Source organism: Aethina tumida, chromosome 1 (genome assembly GCF_024364675.1).
Source record: "Aethina tumida isolate Nest 87 chromosome 1, icAetTumi1.1, whole genome shotgun sequence".
Taxonomy (NCBI): Eukaryota; Metazoa; Arthropoda; class Insecta; order Coleoptera; family Nitidulidae; genus Aethina; species Aethina tumida.
In genome coordinates this window covers 36,987,679-37,013,612 of record NC_065435.1, presented here as the reverse complement: position 1 = coordinate 37,013,612, position 25,934 = coordinate 36,987,679, and the positions used below count along the sequence as shown (strand labels likewise).

Here is a 25,934-nt window from a genome sequence, read left to right as displayed (position 1 = left end):
CTTGAATGTCTATAAGAGCATAAACTTTCATTTCAATTATGATATACCTTATTACAGATATTTTAGAAGAATACTGCTTAATAGGATACAAGGCTCCCAGAAAATTGTGAAATAGTGTGAATTACTATTTCATGATTTGGTTTATAAATTGTGATAACATTATTTGAACTTGTCATCCAGACATGAAAAATCTAAATAATTTGCGACATAAAATTATCAAATATGGAAAGATTGGTATATTAGTGTTGTTTGAGGGTGATAACTAAAGGTGAAGGAGAAAAATTCAGTGCTTAGTTGAAATCTGTCGCTCACTTATTCAAGCTGAAAGAATCAACTACGTGAATTTACTGTTTATTTAAAAAGGTGAAATATTTAAACAGTTACAAAAATAGCAACTTACCGTCTGAAGGTTTAGATTACTAGCCCTGAGAGTCACTGAAATCAAATCAGTTGCAGATCCCTCTTTGACATTTATTGCTGCTGAATAGATTGCTGCTAAGAGAAGTTTCAACTATTATAAGGTGAGGAATAGAATTAAAAACAAGATAACTAGCCTGATGTTTAAACACATAAATAAAATTTTAATTAATTTGTAATTACAAAATAAAGCGAGTGGGTGTGTGACTGAGTGACATTTTACAAACTTTCAAGTTTCAATAGCAACGAATTGTTTGTCAAAAAATAAAATAACATATCAAATTATGTTTCTTTATGGCATATGTCAGAAGTATGTAATTTAGAAAAAAGTTGTCTTCTCACAAGCAAATTTGATTTGGTTCTTACATTGTATTAATATAACACCAAATTGTGGTTCAGTTATATCTTTTCTTATAATTCGTTTTAATCCACGGTCTCAGCAAATTGACAGAGCAAAGGAATATCGTGATGATTTTTCAATTTGTTATAATATTTTTGATGGTAGAACTGTTTCGAATCAATCTCATCCTTGTATTTCAACCTACAGTGGATGACCATAAATGAGATTCCCAAATATTTATATATATATATATATATATATATATATATATATATATAGTTATTTAGGAAACACCTTTGCCGTCATAAATTACAGATTAAAATATAAGCAAAAACAACTACAGCACCATTCTAATATTATAATTACTATAAACATGCTTAATGCTCAGATGTTAGATGAGTTGAAACGTATGCCCATACTATGGAAAACTTTCCATAAAATGAAAGTACCTGCTTTAGTCCTCAGCCTTTTTGATAGATTGTGATTTTTTCTTGTACTTTTTTAGGATTTCTTGCATATTTTTTCATATTTCATAGCCTCAGAGAAAATAGCATGCCCTCAATCTCCGGAGATCTATCTTTCAACACTCTAATCCGGAGATTGCATGCTTGCATGATATCCAACCCTGTGAATCCGACAGATACAAGAGACCTTGTCTCTTGGCTGTCTAGACCTCTGCGTCTCTTTGGGACATCTTTTCTTTACCATGTAGCGATTGTTACGTACCTCTTTAGTTTTCCCTTCTATTTTCCTAAACCTTTGTGGTTAATTACTCTTAGGCCATGATCTTCGCATCGGTGCCCGGAGAAGCCTCCTTGTTCCAATAAACAAAAATCATAATTTATTCTGAAAACAAATCAATGTGTTGTTTTATGGAGAGTTATTCTGTGTTTAGTTGGGAATTCCTGTAAGTATAAGTAATGAATTTAACCAAAATTATTACCTAAAAATAACAGTTTGGTACGATCGGTTTCATTTCTAGCACTACTGTACATAAGTATTTCTTCTAATTACCATTTTCAATGAGAAAGAACCTGTTTTGTATGTGTAATAGTTTCTGCTCGAAGGACCAATGTTTTGTATGTGCTGGACTAGTAAAACTGCCAAGTTTGTGATTTTTCTGTTTATTTTGCTCGGAGCATCTGAACGTTGTGTGTTGCTCTCGAGCTGACTTAAAAGTAAGTAACTTAAAGCTAATTCACCCTAACTAACTAAGGGGAGGGGGTTGCGCATTAGACGTTGCCAATGTTGACAAATGCTCTAACATGCCGCCAGCCTTGAAAATACAATTTTCAATAGACAAATTGAATATAATTAATACATTGGAAATCAGAATAGGAGTCATAATAGAAAAGTCAATCACAAGGTAGCGCACACACTTTCGAAATTGCTCGTTTTAGCACACCGGTTGTGCTTTTTACACTCACTACACGCACTTCTCCATCTTCACCAGGATGTAACTCAAGAATGCGTCCCATACGCCACTGTAGAGGGGGCAGTTGATCGTCCTTAATGATGACAAGATGTCCTGGTTTGAGGATGTGTTGACCCGCTTGTTTCCATTTCAACCTGGCTTGGAGTTCGGACACGTACTCTTTTTGCCAACGTTGCCAAAAGTGGTGTTTCAGTTGATCCAGTCGTTGGTAATTATTGAGTCGGTTGACAGGAATGTGGGAAAGGACAGGTTCAGGAATTGAAGTTAAACATTTGCCAATTAGAAAATGACCCGGCGTTAACGGAGATAAATCATCTGGATTTGTTGATAATGGACTTATTGGACGCGAGTTGAAAACTGCTTCAATCTGTGACATTACCGTATAAAACTCTTCAAACGTAAACTTATCATTGCCTAATATTCACCTCAAGTGATGTTTAAAGCTTTTAACACCAGCTTCCCATATACCTCCAAAATTAGGTGATCGCACAGGAATGAAATGCCACGTAATACCTTCTTTATTCAAGAATTGATTAATATTATCTACGTTAGTGTCAACAAACAGAAATTCTTCTTTCAATGCGGAGTCTGCACCAACAAAGGTGGTGGCATTGTCGGAATATATGTTGGAGGGCAAACCTCGTCTAGCGATGAACCTTTTTAACATTTGTAAAATGTTGCGATGGACAACCTCGTATCCAACAAAGAACAATCGTGGAATCTGACCAAAATAATTGTGTTTGAATGTTGAGTCTGATTGATCGTCGTACCTTGTCTGTTAATTTTGCGTGTAATGTTGCAGCGCATAATTCAAGCCTTGACAATGATACCTGTTTAATTGGCGCAACCTTTGATTTGGAACAAAGCATTTGAACAAAGTACTGATTTTTAACCTTACATCGTAGGTAAATACAGGCACCGTAAGCCGCTTCAGACGCGTCTGCAAAACCGTGGAGCTCACATTCCTCGTACTCTGGCTTCAACACAAACCGATCAATCTTCAAGTTATTCAAATTTTGAATATTATTTACAAATTATGACCATAGACTGGATAAATGAACAGATATGGGATCATACCAATCTAGTTTTTGTAACCACAATTTTTGAATAAGGATTTTTCCCAAAATTGTGACAGGTGCAATCAATCGCAAAGGATCAAATATTTGACCAATTGTTGACAAAATGAAACGTTTGGTTGGAAATTGTTGAGAATATTTAAGCTGACTTGTTTCAAATTGAATAATGTCGTTACAAGCATTCCATAGTATACCAAGCGTCTTATTATTGTCATTTGGTCCCAAATGAATTAATCCAACATTTAAATTGTTATTTACTTGAAATTTAGATAACAATTCTGAATCATTACACAACCATTTGCGCAGTTCGAACCTGCCCCGTTGTAAGATGTTTGACAGTTCTCACTGAATGCGCAGTAACTCTGCCTTTGAATTAGCACCCGTAATCACATCGTCTACATAGAAATCATTCTCAATGATCCTGCTAACTTCGGGAAACTCTATTGAGTGATCCATAGCTAATTGTTTCAAACATCTAACACTTAAGAATGGTGCTGATGCTGTGCCGTAAGTTACGGTTGCCAGCTCATAGGTTTGTATTGCTTCATTTTTGTTGAATCTCCAAAATATTCTTTGCATGCATCCTTCATCAAAATGAACCAGAACTTGACGATACATTTTTGATATATCTCCTGTGAGAACATATTGATTAATTCGGAATCTCAATAGTATGGAAAACAACTCATTTTGTATGGTCGGGCCGCTGCATTGAACATCATTTAGCGAAAGACCGCTACTTGTCTTGGCCGACGCATCAAATACAACACGTATTTTTGTTGTCAAACTTGATTCTTTTAAAACCGCATGATGAGGTAAATAATATTGAGTACCAATCTTCTCATCACCTACATCCTCGACTTGTTTCATGTGTCCTAGGTCGATATATTCTTGCATGAATGCATCGTAACTTTGTTTTAAATGGCTATTTTTCGCTAATTTTCTTTGTAGCGACTGAAATCTATTTAATGCTCCTTGCCTTGATTCGCCTAGCTGACCTTTTTTGTCGTTAAACGGAATTCGTACAATGAATCTGCCAGACGAGTCGCGCTCATAATGATCTTTAAAATGATTCTCGCAAAACTGTTCCCTTTCATTAAATATTTGATACGAATCACCTATTTCCTCTATTTCCCAAAAACGCTTCACGATTTCATCAGTTTTGTTTACGACTAAACAATTGACTGAATGCCTCTGATTCCCTTTACTCCAACCTCCTATAACGATCCACCCAAAGGACGTATTTTGCAGCATAGGATTATGTTTTCCTAGTGAAACACGCTCAGGCAGTAGAACCTTCCAAAATATGTCGGCACCCAATAGGATGTCGATATCATTGCATATATTGAAAGTAGGATCTGCCAAAGTAATACGACTTGGAAGTGTAAAGTTATATTTTGGCATTGTAGTAGAAGGTATGGGTTCTGTGATCTTATTCATATTTAAACATGAAACGCATGTTTTGAATGAACCTTAAACAGAAGAAATGTCGAGTATTGTTTGATATTGAATCTCCGATATAGTTTGACCAACACCAGAAATTTTAAATTGGGTTTTGTGTTTATTTAAATTTAACATTTTAACAGCCCTTTCAGTCACAAATGAACTTTGGGACCCGTTGTCAAGTAGTGCACGTAGAACTTGATTGTTGCCTTGTGCATCTGTTACATGAATTAAGACTGTTGACAAGTAGACTTGCCTTTGTTCATTTGCCACCGAGTGATTGACAATGGTAACTGGCACTTCAGTGTCAGTGACAATTTCACTGCCAACATGTGTCTCAATATGTAGTAAGGTATTATGCCTTTTGCCACATTTTCGACAACTAAATGAATGGCATGTTTTTGTGTTGTGTCCCTGTCTTAAACAGTTTAGACACAGCTTAAGCCTTTTAGTTTCTGAGATACGGTCATTTATTGAGAGCCCTTTAAATTTATTACAGTTGTAAATTGCATGATCCTTTTTACAATAATAACAACTGACCTTGACAGACACAGTGGCATATGCGCTTGATTTGAATGGTTTGTTCTTTGGCTTTTTAGACCTTTCATGTTCCAGTTTCTCTAAAAGCTCACAACGCCCTTTTAGAAATTTATACATATCCGCCATGTTTGGAATTTGTGAGTTGTTGTTGACGATCTCCCATTCGCGTCGGGTAATATCGTCCATTTTGGTTGCGATTATGTAAATTATAAGAGTATCCCACGTATCTGTCGGCTCGCCCAAAGATTTTAGAGCACGCAAGTTTTTTGTCACAGAGTCGCAGAGATCTCGCAATTGAACATGTGATTCCATTGTAACATTTGGATGATCGAAAATGGCTTTAATATGATTGTGAATCTTGCTAATCTTGTACACGTAAATCCGGCTCGAAGGACCAATGTTTTGTATGTGCTGGACTAGTAAAACTGCCAAGTTTGTGATTTTTCTGTTTATTTTGCTCGGAGCATCTGAACGTTGTGTGTTGCTCTCGAGCTGACTTAATAGTAAGTAACTTAAAGCTAATTCACCCTAACTAAGGAGGGTGTTGCGCATTAGACGTTGCCAATGTTGACAAATGCTCTAACAGAACCTCATTAATAAAGAGAGAATATTTAACTATTAATTTCCTGTGGCATAGACAACTACAGTACTTACATTGCAAAGGCGTACAGGATTTGTACAGAAAGCGACTGGTACACGGTAATAAATTGGATAATGATAAATTACCCATGTGGTGTGACAATGTCAACGAGGTAAGCAAGCAAGGAAACCCTTTACTGACAGAGAAGGAAGAAGTAAGTGGTTACTGAATATTGTTCATTCAGATATCTGCGGACCAATGCGAGTCAGATTCAGCGGTGGATCAAGATATCTTCTTACATCAATAGATGATTATAATAGGTGGTTCCAGGTTTTTTCCTTAAGTCAAAGAGAGAAGTTTTTGAAAAATTTAAGGAGTACAAAAGAGGTCTCAAAAAACTAACTGGTAATGAAATTAAAAGAGAATTAGCTGAGAAATTGAAGATCAAAGATTGCTAGGTTTTTCTTTAGAATAGAAATTAACCAAAGTAAGAAAGGAGTAACACTTAAACAAAAAAAATATGTTTTAGAGAAATTCAGAATGGTGGATTGCAATCCAATTAAAACACTGTATGACTGCAACTCAAAATTTAACAGAGATTTAAAACCATTCAAAGACCTCACACGATACAGAGAATTAATTGGTACTCTAATGTACTCTAATGTAACCGGCTTTACAATAATTAGCTGTGTCGTTGGATGTGGTACCGCCTACCTTTCTGCCAATAGAACCTGGATTTGAGCCTCCTTTTCCTTTTCTTATTTCACTGTTCTTGTCTTTTAATAGGAACTTTAATAGGGTCACTAAATAAAAACGAAAATGTCACTACCAACACTTTTCCGCAGTTGCTACCGAAACTTGGTTAAATGACGATCGTTACCTCTGCCATTGATAACTACAGAAAAGTCTCTTATTGTTAGCGACCTTTGTCAATTATTCAAAGTGTGGGCAAGGTAGCAACCAGGGAATATTGTTGATAGTAACAATTTGTGTTTGAGTTGTTCGCCCTTCTTCCGTCTGAATTTAGTTATAAAAGTTACCATAATCGAAAGAGAAGAGTTGTTAATTTGGCTAGTAACCTCGGTTACTAAACCAATAAACTATGTGTAGGGTCCGGAAAAAAGGAAAACTAAGTGAAGGTGAGATACAGAGAGTGAAAGAGTGCTTACACAGCTTTGTCGTCTAAACTAGGGATGCTATCGGAAAACTCTGATAGTACCCCTACTCCTAACGCTAATCCCAAATCTTTGTCCCAACTAGCCACCCCTACTCCTGCAAAGTCTCCCAGCTCCAAAACTCAGAAAACTTCTTGGAACTCGGTCACCCCCAAGGAGGTGATGTCGAAATTGTGTAACTACGACGCACCCCACCATTTATGGTTCAGTGTTGAAATTTATGTATATTGAATTGTATTAAAGTATTTTAGACCAAGTACCCTAAGAATTAGAAGAGCCTTCTCATAGAAAATAAACTCCTTGATATTAAAGTAATTATTTAACGCTTCTAATTGAATGGAATTATTTGGTAGCACTAATGGCTAGTCGTCTCAGTCTCAGTTTCGGCTCGTATTTTTTGACAACTCACTGATAATCTTGACAACTGAACTTTGTGTAATTTTGTTTTGTTTGGTGTCCGATCCTATAATGCTCTTTGGCGAATTACAGAAAGAGGATATTTCAGTCTGCCAAAATGTGCGAAAAATGGGATCATATAAATATTAATCAAGGAGATGACCCAGCTTACAAATTCCGATAATATGCATTCCTCAGTTAATTTAATGCTGTCTTGTTAACCCAAAGTAGTTTACCTGAAACATTCTTCTCAATTTACAGCGCAATGTAGCTTAGGCTATTATAAAGAATGAAAAATTATAACACAACTTAAAACAAATAAGGTTTCATTTTCTCTTGGGAATCCAATTGTGACTGATGCGATGACCTGTAGGAGTGTACTGAAACTACACATAAACTGTTAAAATTGTAATTTGAATTGTGCGCCTGTAGATAGTTAAGTTGTAATTTTAACACTAAATTCTTAAATATAAGTTTTTCTCCTGAAATAATAATTTCTTTTAAGAAAAATTAACAGGTTATGGAGCCAGAAAAGCCCAGGGAAGCCCAGAATGGCTTACTTACTGAGAAAAGTAATGAAGTTAACCTAAAACGTCAATACGACAATTGAAAAGTGTTTTCTCGTAACATCTGGAATAAGGGTTCTTAAATTGTCAGCAAACAATCAATTGGCATTAATTGAAGAGTTAACCGGCCGAGATAATTACGTAACGTGGCGATTTGCTCTAAAAACATACCACAGCAAGAGGAGTTGTGGAACTGCATAGAACCCACCACATGTGTCATTGTGGACACAAAACGAGACACAAAGGCAAAAACTAAGATAAATTTACTAGTTGTCTAAATAAATTACGTGCACATGCAAGAGAGTAGTACTGCAAAAGAAGTATGGGATACGTTTTCATAAGTATTTGATGACTCTTTGTTGACACGCTGTGATGGGCTGCTGCGTGATCTCTATAATACTTCACTTACTGTATGTCAAAACGTAGAGAAATATGTGAGCAAAATTATGTGTACTGCTCACAAGCTCAGAAACATCGGTTTCGCAGTTGACGATGAATGGCTAGTTACATTGCTACTCTCCGGTCTACCAGAGTCCTCCTATCAACCTATGATTATTGCTATTGAAAGCTCCGGCATGAAGATAACTTCAATTTCTGTGAAATCAAAACTATCACAAGATGTTAAACAACCTGAAAGTGACTCAACAGTATTCTCAGTCAACAATACCAACCACAAGAAACAAAGTAAGTAAGGGTGCTACACTTGTAATAAGTAAGGTCATAAAAGTCCTCAAATGCAAATCCAGGACCAAGGATCATCAATAAAAGAAGAAATGGAAGAAACAAATCAAATTTACTTGAAAGAAGACAACTTTTTTCTAAATTACATATTTCGAATAAGGTTCAATTGGACATTGGATGTTTTGTTTATATGTTAAGGTCTGGCATATGTCACAAGGAATCGTAATCTTAGCAACATAAATGTTATTTTCTTTTATTTGATACACAAAATTCCTTCGTTGCTATTGAAACTTGAAAGTTCGTAAAATGTCACTCAGTCCAACAACCACTCCCAAATGTTCGTTTAGTTTTGTAATTACTAATTAATTAAAATTTTATTTATGTGTATATACATCTAGTTATCCTGTTTTCAATTTCATCCCTCACGTCGTCCGTATCACATATTCAAACTAAATTATAATAGTTGGAACTTCTCTTAGCAGCAATCTATTCTAATGGAAATATAAAGTTAACAAAGTTAACAAAAACAATTTCTTTTCACATGTTAATTATCTATCAGAATCACAGACAGTTTTTGTATGTCGACGATAGATCTGCAACTAATTTGATTTCCGTGACTTTCAGGAACAGTAATCGACATCTCCACAATAATGGCATCAAATTGCCATTATTGTAATTGTTTAAATATTCCTAACGAGTTCCTAAGGAGTCCGCACGTTTTTTCAACTCTGGGAATTTTGACAGCTAATGTGAGAGTATTTCGTTCTGCTTAATTGCTGTACTTATAATCGCGATACCGATTATGGAAAGAAGTTATTTTATACGACAAAACATCGCAGAACCTGGGATCCTACAGCAGTATTTGTGTAAAAAGCAACTTTAATGTGTGGGCAAACGCATCAAGATATGCTCCAGCTTTTCTTTTACATTTACCCAAAGTCATTTTAGCTTGAGCCGATCCAACTTTTCTAGAAAAACTACCGCCCAGTCTATTACTCATTTTTAAATTTCAAACACATTATATTAAAATCTTTTATCTAAAGTATAACTTGCGAATATGGTGTTGATTAATTTTTTTATAAAAACTAATCACTTTACATTAAAATCGTTATGATTATTTACAGTGGAAAAATTACTTGTCAAATCCAGCCCATTTAGTTTAGCAAACAATAAATCATGGCAGATTCTATGAAATGCCTTTTAAATGCCTGTATAAACAGCATCAACCTGTAAATGATTATCAAGAGCACCAACTGTCGAGAGGTTAAAAATAAGAAGGTTGGTCGCAGAAGATTTACATTTGCAAAATTCATGTTGACTCTCATTTATAATATTTTGGAACTATGGCATAATTATGGAAATGATTTTTTTGGACAATCTTGGTAAACAACAAGTAAACTATCTCCATCCTTTAAGGTAGGTATAACAAATGATTTTTTACGTACGTTAGGAAATAAAGTAGATTTTAAAATCATATTAAATTTCATTGTTAGAGGCTTTGTTAATGAGAATCCACAATTCGTTCAATACTGTAGAAGGAATATCATAAGGACCTCTATTACTAGATAAATCAAGACTTCTGAGTTCATTGAAAACATCAATCTGGACAAAATTATAATTACGTTTTGAATATAAACAAAAATATTAGATTTGTGTCTGCATTGAAGGCTAAAAAGTGAAACAAACAGCTAACGAAGTGTAAATACTTATATCTTTTGTTGTTTTTGTCTTTTCAATGACGAAATTGTAAGAAGTTACCAAATAATTGTTCAAGATCAGTTTTGAAATCAAATGATATTTTGTACATATTCAGGTTTCAACAGCAATGAAGGCGAAATTTTATATATTTTCTTTGATAAGATAATAATAAAAGTTAAACATCTTTTTTAGCTGCTTTTTTTCAATATTGTTAAACTTATAAATTCACATCACATAATTAGGACCTTCCTACTTTCCGCATATTTTGGCAAATTGAAATAACCTCTCTCAGTAATTCGCCAAAGAGCATTATATTATTGGACACCAAACGAAACGAAATTACACAAAGATCAGTTGCCAAAATTGTCAATGAGCTGTCAAAAAATGTTTAACCGAAACTGAGATCTGAGACGGCTAATCATTAGCGCTGTTTTCTCCCAAACCAATTTAAAAGTTTCTTCTCTATGAGAAGTCTCTTCCAATTCTTAGTGTACTTGGTCTAAAATACTTTAATACAATTCCTTATACATAAATTTGAACACTGAACCATAACTGGTGCATTGTAGTTAGACAATTTCGACATCACCTCCTTGGGGGTGACCGAGTTCCTGAGTTTTGGAGCTGGAAGACTTTGCAGGAGTGGGGGTGGCTGGTTGGAATAAAGATTTGGGATTAGCGTTAACAACTCTACTCTTTCGATTATGGTATCTATTATAACTAAATTCAGACAGAGGAAGGACGAACAACTCAAACAAAAATTGTTACTATCAACAATATTCCCTGGTTGCACTTTGAACAATTGACAAAAGTCGCTAACAATAAGAGACCTTTCTGTCATTACCAATGGCAGCGGTAACAATCGTCATTTATCCAAATTTGAGTGGCAACTACGGAAAAGAGTTTGTTAAGGAATGAAATTGCACATTGATACTTGGAACCCCTCTGTATAGATGCCCTAACGCAAGCGTCATGCTACGCAGGGTTTTTAGTTCTTAGTTTTTAGTCTTCGACGTTTCTAGCCGAGTGCACACTTTGTAATAATATAATAAACGTTTAGTGTTCTTGTAACATCGACTTTTAATCTCATCACACTCGCACCTCAGTTTTCAAAAGTGTTTGTAGTGATATTTTTGTTTTTATTTAGTGTCCCTTTTTGTCTGAATTTAGTTAGTTACCAAATTCAGACAAATGAAAAATTTGTTTACTTGTTTGGTAACCTTGGTTACCAATTCAAGAAACAACTGAATTAAATTTTTGTTTTCGTACTATAAACAGTTTAATAACCGAATTAGCGATAATGAAATGGGAAAACAGCAAGTGTGCCTGCAAAGGTCGAGTGGTTCCGAATCCTATTGAAACCGGACGGCACATCGCCAGTTCCGTTCTACAAGAAGTTCCTACTAAGAGACAAAAACCTTGAAAGATGGAAAGGAAAAGGCGGTTCAAATCCAGGTTCTATTAGCAGAAAGAAAGGTCAACCGCCCGGTAAACCCTGAGCACGACTCCGTTCCAAGTTCCGAAAGAGTTGACTATCTAAAGTAAGTAACAACAGCAAAATTCGGCAAAGCGCCACAGACCCCCAAATGGAGTTAGACATAACGTTCGTACTTCTGTTTGAATTTAGTTATAAGAGTTGCCATATTCAGACAAAAGAGAAGAGTTGTTAATTTGGCTGGTAACCTCGGTTACTAAACCAATAAACCATGTGTAGAGTCCACGAAAAAGATAAGCCAAGAGGTACCCGAAAACTAGACGTTAAGATTAAAATCTCGGAACTTGAGGGTGAATTACAACGAATGAAAGTAAGTAATGCAGTAAGCTGTCTGCCTATGGAGGTGTTCTCGAAATCCTGACGACACACCCCTGTGCTCACCGAAAGGACACGGAAGCACTGGAAGTATTTGTTTCCATTAAGGTCAAAACACAAAAGTTAATAGTTAGAACATGCCTGCTTACAAGGCGACGTGGAATGATAATGCAAGGTACTCAGTAAAACGCTTATTGACTATCTTACAACATTGGTGGGCTGTATACAACTCTGCTCTTACAACTTAACTCTGTTTCTATAACTACGCTCTTCTATTGTTTTTATTCTCCGTTGTCATCACAACCGTTATACACGATGTCTAGATATTCTAACATAACTTGCCTCGAGTGAATTGGACCAATGATGAGTAAATATAGTGTTTGCATGAGTACTGGGGTTTACACTTTAAACTATCAATTATCATTGGTTGATTGTGTCTTATGAAATTTTATACAATATGTTCCTATTTTATCTACATGTAAAAAAATTAAGAACTAAGTTTCCTAAGTTGTTCTCTAAAGAGCTTATAAAATTAATTATTCGTTATTCATTTGTAGACATTTGAATTTCGTTGTCATAAACTAATTTCAATTTTGTTCATAAAATCAGGTAGACTAAAAAGTTTTCTTTACTTGTTTACCACCAAACATTAATCAGTTCAAACTTTTATTTCATACGAACCACATCTCTCTGAAGTTGCTTCTAGCTTCAATTCAAAATTATTAGTTAAATATTCTCGCTTTTATTAATGAGTCCGTGCCTCATTGGAAATGATAATCGGAAGAAATACTTGTGTATAGTAATGCTAGAAATGAAACAGATCGTATCAAACTGTTATTTTTGGGGAATATTTTTGTCTAAATTCATTAATTTACTTACAGGAATTCCCAACTAAACAAAGAATAAGTACTTTCATGTATATGACGCTCCTTAAAACAACACATTAATACCTAATTAATTTGTTTTCAGAATAAATTAAGATTGATATCTTAAAGTACGATGCAAAAAGCAAATGGTGTAAAGATTCTAGTGGCCCAAGAATTGGATTTAAATGTAAGTATAATTTTCATCTGTATTCAAGATTTTTATAATTAATGACATATTTTATGTTAAAACACACAATTAAATTATATAATTTAAATGAAAAACAAATAAAATTTTTATATATAATAAAATTAATCTTTAATATTAATTTTATATATCTTTTTTAAAGTATTTCGACGATTCGTTGGGCACGACGAGTTACGTTCACATGGAAAGGCTGATTACCATCATATAAATGAAGATGAAATGAGCCACGACAAAACCTGACGACATCGGCAAATATTTTCTCTGAGGCTATGAAATATGAATAAAAATCCAAGAAATTCGAAAAAAGTACAAAAAAAAATCACAATAAAGAAGAAAACATCATTACCAAGAAACCGTATTCAAAAGTTCTACCAAAAAGACTGAGGACTGGAATGTTTCCATTGGAGTTCCACATATCTATCTCTGTATATAGCAAGTACTTTCATTTTATGGAAATGTTTCCATAGTGTGGATCTAGGTTTCAACTCATCTATCATCTGAGAATGAAGCTTGTTTATAGCAATTATAATTTTAGATTAGTGCCGAAGTAATTTTTCCTTAAATTTTAATCTGTACTGTAATCACTAAATGTGTTTCCTAAAAAAATATGTTCCATATAACTCAGTACCTCCACTGAATAGCTGAAGGTTAAAAAAATCGACAATGGGTCGAAACCATTTATTAACAACCAAACTTATATTAAATTAACCACATAACTTAAAGGTACACAAAGTAGTTTTATTTGGAAAGTTATATTATATATAAATATTTGGGAATCACATTTATAGTCATTTAGTGTGGATTGAAATATAAGGATGAATTTGATTCGGAACAGTTCTACCATTTAGTATAACTCATCTCATCTCGATATTTCTTGGCTCTGTCAATTTGTTGACACTGTGGATTCAAACGAATAGAATTATACCAAAAAATATAACTGAACCACAACTTGATGTAATATTAATACAATGCAAGATCAAATCAAATTTACTTGAAAGACGACATCCCTCACCTCTCTTAGCAACAAAATATATATCGGCATTTAAGTATAAAGTTAACAATGTTAACAAAAACAATTTCTATTCACATGTTAATTATCTGCAGAATCACAGACAGTATTTCTTTGATTCAAAATAAATGTCGACGAGAGATCTGCAACTGATTTGATTTCAGTGACTCGTAATCGAAACCTTCAGACAGTAGGTTGCTATTATTGTAAATGTTTAAATATTTCACCTTTTTAAATCAAAAGATAATTCACCTAGTTGATTCTTTTAGCAAGAATTTGTGAGCGGCAAATTTCAACTAGGTACTGAAATTTTTCTATCACGTTTGGTTGGATTATTACCCTCAAATAACACTAAGATACCAATCTTTAAAATTTGCTAATTTTATGTCAAAATTTAATTAGATTCCTCATCTCTAGATGACAACTTCAAATAATGTCAGCACATTTTATTAACAAAATCATGAAAAAGTGATTTCTACTTTACAATTTGCTGATTTACAATCTTTGTTCAGATGAAATTTATAATTAATAGCTCTATCATTTGTAATTTTGTTGAAATTTTCATCTACGTTTGTGCATATATATTTTAAGTGTCTCCACGTTTTCTTGAGAGCTGACAAATTGGACAACTTGGCCTTAGTTGCTGATTTATAATCGCGATTCTAGGAACCTGGGATCCTATTAATTAGTATTTTTCTAAAAAATCTTTATAAACATTCAAGAGGTGAAACACAATTTACTTTACCTACATGCTCCATACTTGCTTTAAAATAAAGTTCAAATCGTGGTGGTGAATCAAAACTTGAAGATTGTTATGCACAATATAAATTGAACTTTGCGAATGTTATTTGATGGGATAAGAACCCTTTAGAAGATAAATAAAAGTTTTTTGTGGTCTTCGCAATAACTAAATGAACAAGTTTAGAAGGTAAATTTACCAAAAAATAGTTTTGTACATAATCTGGGTTCAATAGCAACGAAGGCAGTTCTTCTTCCTTTCCATTTACCTGGAAGAATATCATCATCTGACACATGTCTGATCGGTATTCCAAATAAATGCTTTTCTAAGAAAATTGTGTCTCAATTCTTGACTCTGTTATAGCGTAAGCTTTATTATCAATAATAAGATGTTTTTTCGCATTGTAAATTAATTTGTATCAGAAGAATGTTTCACTGTTAACTGTCACAGAAGGATAGCTCCTCCATTATTATTATAGAATCCTGTGTTCAGAATATCTCGACAATTTAGAATATCATCTTTCTATATTTGGTATCGCCAATATAAAATCGACCAACAAGCAAAATGAAATAACTGAAATATCAGTTGTCAGTTAGTTTTCAAAACAAACGTACAGGACCAGAGTTCTCAAAAACTTATTTTCCTGTTTTAAGAAATTGTTAGTAAATAATTTCATTATTTATTCCAAATGGTATTACTCAAGCCTTAACCATTATGTTAAACCCTACACATTTTCCATTTAAATACAATCCATTGATGTTAATCATCAAATTACATCTGAAATAAATTGATGGCGTGTTTGTAGTTGTTGAGTTTTTGAATGATGAGATACCTAGTGTTCTCAAGTTTCACAGCATCTCTTGAATGTTGAAATTGTTAATATTTCAAATTAAGTTGTAGGAACAATTGTAAATAACAGTTGCTAATTTACAATAAGTGTTGTATTGTTTTTTAAATTTGATTTCCCTTAGCTACATAATTTGTTGCATTTATTCAATCATATTGGAACAGTTACACTAATAACAAAATATATCTATTTTAGAGCTCTGATTTCAAATAGTGTTAATTCGTCATGAAATTCTCGAAAATCAAGTCACATGAAAAATTCCCGTGGGCTTTAATTTTGCTGAATCAAAATATTACCAATCATATTAAAATTCATTTAAGTAAAGTTAGGCATATGATATATTATCAAAACACCAAGATGTCTTAAAAACTGTAAAATAGAATTCCGATTTGTATATATATCAAAAGTTAATCAAAGTTATACAATATTACATAGTACAGAGAGTATTTAGTGTACAATATCGTGTTATATATACCGCCCCTTTGGTTAACTGAATCAGTGCACTACATCAACGTATAATCAAATTGAGTCATCCCTAATTAAAAATCGCTCCGTTATTTTCCTTCTTTCAAAAAACCTTTGGTCACTGTGTTTTTCAATCTCTTCTACAATATGATATATTCAATCAATTATTGAAGATAATTTTTGCAATACCCTCAAAAATTATTTCTTTTTACAGATGGCAAATTTAAATAAAGCATCCTAAGAACTCCATGTACATCCCTACGCATATGGAGAGTTACTACCACGATTTTAACATATTTTTAAAGCAAGTATGGAGCATATAGGTAAAGCAAATAAATTGTGTCTCACTTCTTGAATGTCTATAAGAGCATAAACTTTCATTTCAATTATGATATTATTATTATTATTATTATAGATAATTTAGAAGAATACTGCTTAATAGGATACAAGGGTCCGCGATGTTTGGTAGTATAAAATACCTTCATTCTATGATCAGTATCGCGAATAAGCAGAACGAAAATACTCCATCTTTAGTTCTCGATGTTGTCAGTGTGTTGCCAAAACACGCATACTGTCAAGAAAATATGGAGACACCAAAAATATATATGCACCAAAGTAGATGAAAATTTTAGCAGAACTGCAAATGATAAAGCCATTAATTATAAGTTTCAACCGAACAAAGATTGCAAATCAATATTTACGCAGAAATTTGTAAAATAGAAATTAGTATTTTATGATTTGGTTTATAAGTTGTGTTGATATTATTTGAATTTGTCATCCAGACATGAGGAATCTAAATAATTTGCGATATAAAATTATCAAATATGGAAAGATTAGTATATCATTTGTCGCTCAGTTATTCAAGCTGAGAGAATCACCTACGTGAATTTACTGTTGATTTAAAAAGGTGAAATATTTAAACAGTTACAAAAATAGCAACTTACTGTCTGAAGGTTTAGATTACGTGCCCTGAAAGTCACTGAAATCAAATCAGTTGCAGATCTCTCGTCGACATTTATTTCAAGTTTCAATAGCAACCAATTGTTTGTCAAAAAATAAAATAACATTTATGTTGCTAAGATTACGATTCCTTATGACATACGTCAGAAGTATGTAATTTAGCAAAAAAGTTGTCTTCTCCCAAGCAAAACTTGATTTGATTCTTATATTGTATTAATATTTCACCAAATTGTGGTTCAGTTATATCTTTTCTCATAATTCTATTCGTTTTAATCCACAGTGTCAGCAAATTGACAGAGCAAAGGAATATCGTGATGATTTTTCGATTTGTTATAATATTGTTGATGGTAGAACAGTTTCGAATCAATCTCATCCTTATATTTCAACCTACACTGGAAGACAATAAATGAGATTCACAAATAATTAAATATAACTTAACTTTACAAATGAAATTACTTAGTTTAACTTAAGTCGAAAATTTAGTTTGGTGTTATAAAATGGTTTCGACACATTGTCGATTTTTTCAACCACCAATTTTTCAGTAGAAAGATTTACAGCTATATATAACATAATTATTTATAATATATACAACATAATTATTTAGGAAACGCATTTACCGTCATCGAGTACAGATTACAATAGGAAAAATTTCTTCGCCACAATTATAAAATTATAATTATTATAAACATGCTTAATTCTCAAAATGAAAGTACCTGCTTTATACACAGAACTCCAACGGGAACATTCCAGTCCTCAGCCTTTTTGGTAGAACATTTGGTAATGCTGTTTTCTTCTTTATTGGGATTTTTGCTTGTACTTTTTTTGATTTCTTGGATTTTTTTTTTCATATTTCCCGATATGTGGCTTTGTCATAGCACATTCCATCTTCATTTATATGATAGTAATCAGTCTGTCAATGTGTCAATTCCTGATGTCCAACGAATCGTCGAAATAGCTTATTTGTTTTTTATTTAAATTAAATAATTTAATTGTGTGTGTTTTAGCATAAAATATATCATTAATTATAAAAATCTTGAATACAGATGAAAATTATACGTACATTTAAATCCAATTCTTGGGCCACTAGAATCTTTCCAGCATTTGCCTTTTACATCGTACTTTCAGATTTCAATCTTAATTTATTGAATTTATTCTGAAAACAAATTATGTATAAGAGAGGTAGGTTTCGATATGAACTGAAGTTTTGTGGTAACCAAATAAAGAAATCTTTTTGGGCTACTTGATTTTATGAAAAATATTTAATTTTGCTTATGACAACGAAATTCAAATATCTGCAAATGAATAATGAATTGTTAATGTCATAAGCTCTTTATAGAACAACTTAAGAAACATAGTTCTTAATTATTTTTACAGGTAGATCAAGTTGGAACATATTGTATAAAATTTCATAAGATTTGTGCTCTCAATCATTAACATCCATATTGCTTAAAAGTAAATCCCAATCAACTAATGACAAGTGATAGTTTAATGAGTAAACTTCAGAACTCATGAAAACACCAAACTCATCATTAGTCCAATTCACTCGGGGCAGGTTTCAATCTCCAGTTACTAAAAATATATCCACTGATGCACAATGATTGGAATAAAAATCGGAACCAGATGCTGGTAAACTGTTCCAATTATTCACTTTTGGCCTTTGACCATAATGGATATAAAGACTTCCAGTACTTTCATGTCTTTTCGGTGAGCACAGGGGTGCGTCATCATCAGACGATTTCGACATCACTTTTATAGGCGTGACCCACTTCGTGGAAAACTTTCGCGTTTCGGAGGTGTGGGGTGGCTAGTTGGGAGAAAGGATTGGTGTTAGAAGTAGGAGTATTTCCAGGATTTACCGAAGGTGTCTGTAGTTTAGCAGACAGCTTACTGCATTACTTACTTTCATTCGTTGTAGTTCACCCTCTAGTTCCGATATTTTAATCTTAAGGCCTCTTGAAGCGCCGGCAGACTTTTGGGTTTTATTGAGATTTTCACTTGGCTTGTCTTTTCTCCTCAAACTACATATAGTTTATTTATCTGAGTTTGAATCCGAATATAAACGCACACGGGTAAAATGTAATATTTTTCAAGGAAGAGAAAAATATATATATTAGGGCAAATTTTAATATTGATAAGATTTAGATGACTAAGATAATGTTAGAAATTGTTCAGTGTTCAAATTTATGTATTTTTAATTGAATTAAAGCAAAAAGGTCAATACACTAACATTTAGAAAAAAGTTTTCATAGAAAAGAAACACTTAAATTAGTTTGGCAATATTGTGAAGACTGATATGGAATACGGTTCGTATTCTTTGACAACTCATTGACAATCTTGACAACTGATCTTTGTGTAATTTTATTTTGTTCGGTATCCGATCCTATAATGCTCTTTGGCGAATTACGGAAAGAGGTTATTTCAATCTGCCAAAATGTGGAGAATGTGTATCGTATAAATATTACTCCAGGAGCTGACCCAGCGTACTAAATTTGATAATATGCTTTCCTTAGTTAACTTAATGCTGCCTTGTTAACCCTAATTAGTTTACTTGAAGGATTCTTCTAAAAAAAAATCTAATTTACAGCGCAATGTAGCTTACACTACTATAAAGAATGAACAATTTTGACACAACTTAAAACAAATAATGTTTCATCTCCTCTTGGGATGCCAATTGTAACTGATGCGATGACCAGGTAGGAGTGCACTGAAACTACACATAAACTGTTAAAATTGTAATTTGAATTGTGCGCCTGTGGACAGTTAAGTTGTAATTTTAACACTAAATTCTTAAATATAAATTTTTCTTGAGAAATAATAAATTCTTTTAAGCTCAGAAAGACTTATTTACTGAGAAAAGTAATAAAGTTAACCTAATACGTCAATACGACAATTGAAACGTGATTTCTCGTAACATTTGGAATAAGGGTTCTTAAATTGTCAGCAAACAATCAATTGGCATTAATTGAAAAGTTAACCGGCCGAGATAATTACGTAACGTGGCGATTTGCTCTAAAAACATACCTACAGCAAGAGGAGTTGTGGAACTGCATAGACCCCACCACATGTGTCATTGTGGACACAAAACGAGACACAAAGGCAAAAACTAAGATAAATTTACTAGTTGACTCAATAAATTACGTGCACATACAAGAGAGTAGTACTGCAAAATAAGTATGGGATAAATCTTGGTTGACACGCTGTGATGGGCTGCTGCTTGATCTCTGTAATACTTCACATACTGCATGTTAAAACGTAGAGAAATATATGAGTAAAATAATGTGTACCGCTCACAAGCTCAGAAACATTGGTTTCGAAGTTGACGATGAATGGCTATTTACAGTGCTACTCTCCGGTCTACCAGAATCCTATCAACCAATGATTATTGCTATTGAAAGCTCCGGCATGAAGATACCTTCTGTTTCTGTGAAATCAAAACTAACACAAGATGTTAAACAACCTGAAAGTGACTCAACAGTATTGTCAGTCATCAAGAAAATTAAAAACAAACACAGAAACAAAGTAAGCTACACTTGTAACAAGTAAGGTCATAAAAGTCCTCAAATGCAAATCCAGAACCAAGAATGTTCAACAAAAAGCAAGTAGTTCATCATATGCTGCTGCGTTTGAGGCAACATGCAGCCAAAATGACCCATGGTAAGTGGCTTCCGATGCATCGTCACACATGACAAGACGTAAGAACATGCTTGAAAATATGACGGCTCCTGTCATACATAAAATCAGAGTCGCAAACAACAAAGTATAATCTGTGCAATGCTCAGAACAAGTGATGTTGGACCATTATGACGATGAAGGTCAAAACAAAAAGGTGCTTTTTACAAAAGTATTATGTGTTCCTAAATTGGCAACAAATCTATTGTCTCTAAGTCAGATTATTTGCGATGGTAGCCAAATAAAATTTGACGGAACGAGCTGTGTTATTATGAAGAGCAGAAGTGAGGTAGTATCTTCCTACTGTAGCTTTATGTTAGGGTCAACTGGAACAGTATTAGGATCAGCATTAGTCATTTCAATTCTGTTTAAAATTTGTTCCATATAAATACTAAAACTCTTTTCGGTGTAGAGACGAATTTGGCATGCCAGCAGCAAGGGAATTGTTTTATCCCATATGGTGACTTGTTCAATTTACATACCATGTTTTCGTCATGATCCAACCCTTCTTGTTAAGTCATAAATAGGTGTGTTCAAGTTCTCCATATAAAAATGCTGTCTTTACGTCTAGTTACTTGATTTTGTGATTATTTTGTACAGCCAAAGATAGTAACGATCGTATTGAACTGATTGTTTGTGCAAAAGTTTCCTGGTAATCAACACGTGCAATTTGTCCATATCATTTCACACACAGATGTGATTTGTAACGTGGTCATTAAATAAATGAATCACTGTCATTAAAGTTATTATAACAAATCGAAAAATCATCTCGATATTTCTTTTCTCTGTCAATTTGATGACACTGTCAATTAAAACAAATAGAAATATAATAAAAATATAACCACAATTTGATGTAATTTTAATACAATGAAAGATACAAATCAAAATTACTTGAAAGATGACAACTTTTTTCTAAATTACATATTTCGAATATGGTTTAATTGGTCATTGGACGTTTAGTTTATATTGTAACGTGTGGCACATGTCACAAGGAAACGTAATCTTAGCAACATAAATGTTATTTTCTTTTATTTGATAAACTAAATTCCTTCGTTGCTACTGAAACTTGAAAGTTCGTGATTTCCGTGATTTTTCAGCACTCGTAATCGAAATCCTCAAACAAAAAGTTGCCATTATTGTAATTGTTTAAATATTTCACTTTTTTAAATCAACAGTAAATTAACGTGGTTGATTCTTTCAGCTTGAATTAGTGAGCGACAATGTTCAACTATGCACTGAATTTTTCTCTTTCACTTTTGGTTGGGTTATCACTCTCCCACAACACTAAGATACCAATATTTCCATATTTGCTAATTTTATGACGAAAATTATTTAGATTCCTCATGTCTGGATGACAAGTTCAAATAATGTCAACACAACTTTTAAACCAAATCATGAAATATTGATTTCTATTCTACAATTTTCTGCGTAAAGATTTGCAATCTTTTTACAGTAGAAATTTATAAGTAATAGCATTCTTTTGTTGATTTATTACATATATATTTTTAGTGTCTCCACGTTTTCGTGAGAGTTGCTATCGAGTACGCACGTTTTGACAACTTTCTGACAACTTAGTCAACTAATGTTGAAGTATTTCCGTTCTGGTTAATTGCTGATCTTATAATCGCGATACCGATTATAAAAAGAGGTTATTTTATACGACAAAGCATCGCAGAACCTGGAATCCTATTAACCATTATTTTTCTAAAAATCTACTTTATAGTGCAACAAGGGCAACATAATTAAAAGGAACGCTTACGAAATTATAGACATTCAAGAAGTGAGACACGATTACTTGTTTTACTTATATGTTCCATACTTGCTTTAAAAATATATTAAAATTGTGGTAGTAACTCTCCATATGCGTTGAGTTGTAAATGAAGTTCTTAGGATGCTTTATTTAAATTTGCAATTTGTAATAAGAAATAATTTTTGAGGGTATTAGAGAGTTTGATGAATAACCCGAAAAGTTTTGACAATGACAGAATATGGAAGGGCGTGACAACTAAGTTGACTTATTAATTACTAGTCAATAATAGTTGATGTTAACAGAGAAATGGAAAGATTAACTATTTCTACACATTATTTCTTCTTCAACAATAACGCATACTTTAAGCTGGAATTTATATGCTAAATTACTGTCCATCCCATCTAAAAATTGTTCTGCAATCAGTGCACCAGAATATTCACCAGTTTTTCTTTTACATTTACGCAAATTTATTTTAGTTTGAGCCAAACCAACTTTTCTAGATAAACTACCGCCTAATCTGTTACACATTTCTAAATTTCAAACATATTACATTAAAATCTTTTATGTAAAGTGTAACTTTCGAAAATAATGTTGATTTATTTTTTTTAAAAAACTAATCACTTTACATTACAATCGTTATGATTATCTACAGTGAAAAACTTACTTGACAACTCCAGCCCAGTTAGTTCAGCAAACAATAAATCATGGCAGATTCTATCAGATGCCTTTTAAAAGTCTGTATAAACAACATCAACCTGTAAATGATTTTCAAGAGCAACAACTGTCGAATTGTTATAAATAAGAAGGTTGGTCGCAGAAGATTTACATTTGCAAAATCCATGTTGACTCTCATTTATAATATTTTGGAACTATTTTGAAAATAAATTTTTTTGGACAATTATGGAATACAAAACATTTTTCATACAGGCCTAAATTTGTTACAAGTAAACTATCTCCATTCTTTAAGGTAGGTGTAATAAATGATTTTTTCTGTACATTAGGAAATAAAGCACATTTTAAAAACAAGTTAAATTACATTTTTAGAGGCTTTGTTAATGATAATCCACAATTCATTCAATGCTGTAGAAGGAATATCATAAGGACCTCTATTACTAGATAAATCTGACTTCTGAGTTCATTAAAAACATCAATCTGAAAAAAATTATTATAATTTTTTGAATATAAACCAAAATATTTTCATGACAAACGATATTGCTTAAATTTGTGTTTGCATTGAAAGCTAAAAAACGAAACAAACAGCTCACGTGTAAAGACTAAATACTTATTTCTTTTGTAGTTTTCGTCTTTTCAACGACGAAATTGTAAGTTACCAAATAATTGTTCAAGTTCAGTTTTGAAATTAAATTACATTTTGTACATATTCAGGTTCCAACAGCAATGAAGGCGATATGTTTATTAATCAAAAGTAAAACATACTTCTGTTGTCTGAAGAATATGCAATGCTTTAATACAATTCAATATACATAAATTTGAACACTAAGGAAATCGGGTACCTCTGGAAACGTCGGCAGACATTTGGTTTTTATTGAGATTTTCACTTAGCTTGTCTCTTTTCCGGACACTACACATAGTTCACACACATAGTATATTGATTTAGTAACCGAAGTTACCAGCCAAATTAACAACTCTCCTCTTTCGAATATGGTAACTGAATTGATCTGAATTTAGTTAGTTACTAAATTCAGACAAATAAAAAAATTTGTTTACCTGGTTGGTAACCTTGGTTACCAATTCAAGAAACAACTGAATTAAGTTTAGGTTTTCGTACTATAAACAGTTTAATAACTGAATTAGCGGTCATGAAATGAGTAAACAGCAAGCGTGCCTGCAAGAAGTTTGAGTGCTTCACAGTCCTATTGGGGCCACACGGCACATCGCCAGTTTCATTTCAGAAGAAGTTCCTATTAAGAGACAAAAACCGTGAAATAAGAAAATGAAAAGGCGGCTCAAATCCAGGTTCGATTGTCAGAAAGACACAGCTAATTATTGTAAAGCCCCAGTTTTGATCGGCTGGATTAGAGTACATTAGAGTACCAATTAATTCTCTGTATCGTGTGGAGTCTTTGAACATTTTTAAATCTCTGTTAACTTTCTAAAATATATTTTTTTGTTTAAGTGTTACTCTTTTCTTACTTTGGTTATTTTCTATTCCAAAAAAAACCTAGCATTCTTTGATCTTCAATTTCTCAGCTAATTCTCTCTTACTTTCATTACCAGTTCGTTTTTCAGCAGTTCTTTTGTACTCCTTAAATTTTTCAAGAAATTCTCCTTTTGACATGAGAAAATACACCTTGCACCATCCACTATTATCGTCTATAAATGTTAGAAGATATCTTGATCCACCTCTGGTTCTAACTCGCTTTGGTCCGCAGATGTCTGAATGAACAATATTCAGTAACTGCTTACTTCTTAATTCTCTGGCAGTAAAGGGTGTCCTTGCATATTTACCTTATTGATATATGCCACACCACGTGGGTAATTTATCGTTATCCAATTTTATTTATACTTAATCCAATAATATAAAATATATAAAATATATAAAATAATTGTTTCAAAAGTGCCATACATCTTTGGAAATCTCGCATCCTATGATACTCTTGAGGTCCGATGGGCTTATGCATAGGATTATGGCCGCATTTACCTTTTTATCTTATTTACATCCACGTTTTAAGCGCTGATTCACTTTTTTGTCACCCTGACATTTAACTGACTTTGATACTTCATTAACGAAATTCCAGGTATCGATTTTGGTAAGTAACGCCTCTACCTGAATCCGCTTCGTGTCGAAATTTTCTTTGGATTGAAGTTCAATTCTTGTACCACAGATCGCCATCTCAAGTCCCATGTTTCGATAGTATGGACCTACCTTATAACTCATCCTACATCTGAGAATTAAGCTTGTTTATTCTAATTATAATTTTAGAATAGTACCGAAGTAATTCTTCCTTAAAATTTAATCTGTACTGTAATCAGTAAATGTGTTTCCTAAAAAATTATGTCGCATATATCTTTTAAGTACTTCTTTCCACTAACTAATTGGAGGTTAAAATTAATTAAATTAACCACAAAACTTAAGCAAAGTGGTTTCATTTGGAAAGTTATATTATATTTAAATATTTGGGAACCATATTTATAGTCATTTAGTGTAAGTTGAAATATAAGGATGAAGTTGATTCGGAACAGTTCTACCATTAAAGTTATTATAACTCATCTCGACATTTCTTTGCTCTGTCAATTTGTTGACACTGTGGA

The 25,934-nt window shown here is 32.9% G+C and overlaps 1 long non-coding RNA gene across 1 annotated transcript in view; it reads left to right on the top strand.

Annotated features, from left to right (window-relative positions):
- The first annotated feature begins 218 nt into the window (after nucleotides 1–218).
- LOC126264214 (uncharacterized) overlaps nucleotides 219–25,934 on the top strand; it is a 57,821-nt gene continuing 32,105 nt past the window's right edge. Inside the window, exon 1 of the long non-coding RNA XR_007546974.1 lies at nucleotides 219–409. This is a non-coding gene — a long non-coding RNA (uncharacterized LOC126264214). The remainder of the gene's footprint in view (nucleotides 410–25,934) is intronic.